This window comes from Parasteatoda tepidariorum, chromosome 8 (assembly GCF_043381705.1).
Source record: "Parasteatoda tepidariorum isolate YZ-2023 chromosome 8, CAS_Ptep_4.0, whole genome shotgun sequence".
Taxonomy (NCBI): Eukaryota; Metazoa; Arthropoda; class Arachnida; order Araneae; family Theridiidae; genus Parasteatoda; species Parasteatoda tepidariorum.
In genome coordinates, this window is record NC_092211.1 from 29,362,777 (window position 1) to 29,363,732 (window position 956).

Sequence of the window (956 nt, forward strand, 5' to 3'; positions counted from 1 at the left end):
TAAGTGGCGTCATTAGGTGGGTCTAGTTGGTGTGTTAAAATTCTGGTTGTTTAACCATATTAGATAAAAGCAGTTAATAAACGATTTTTTCACAGCTAACAGTTTGAATACCATCTTATTTATGGTTATTTAATTGCTTTGTTTGAATATGGTGAAATAGCAATTAATAAATTGTATTTTTTTCAGAGAAATTTCTAACATTGTAGGCTATGACAACACTGTTGCCGTGAAAAAAAAAATCTGAAGAATAACTTTGTAATGTCGTGCTCCTTATCTAATTTTCGTAAAATATTTTGACCTCGACTGTATAATTAGGGAAATTTTAGGGAAAATTGTTTGATTCGATTAAATGTAATTGTTAAGCACTTCTGCAAATCACATTTCCAAAAATAACTTTATTTCTTCCTCACTGTAAAATATCTCTTGATTAAATTACGATAAAAAGTATCGGCCCTCTGAGTTCCGGTACTTTTATACACTGGTGTGCAAAACTTAACCAACAAGTGGTTTTTCGGCCACAGCTCCCCAACAAAGTATAAGATAGCCATGAAATTGCAGTATAATATGCACGTAATTCAGTAGAAAGATTATTTGTGCGCAAATTTTAGAAATAAAACGTCGTATGTGATGTAAGTGTACGTAAACCTTGTGGGTCTGCGCGCAGGTCAAAGCTGTGATAAAAGGATGAAGAGCACCGTAGTTAAAGACATTCTCTGCAAGTGCAAGTGATTTGTTTTGTGAAACATGTCTTCAAGAAATCATTTAGACGACTTTACTCGAGGAAGAATGATTGGGAATCTTGAGAAGGGGCGACCAGTGTCGCGAAGAGTTCGGGATCAACAAAAGTGTTGTTTCTCGCGTTTGGAATGCCTTTAAAACTACTGGTACAGCTGTTCGGAAGGTTGGTGGTGGCCGTCCAAGGAAAACAACACCAAGAGATGACCGTTACATTGTCC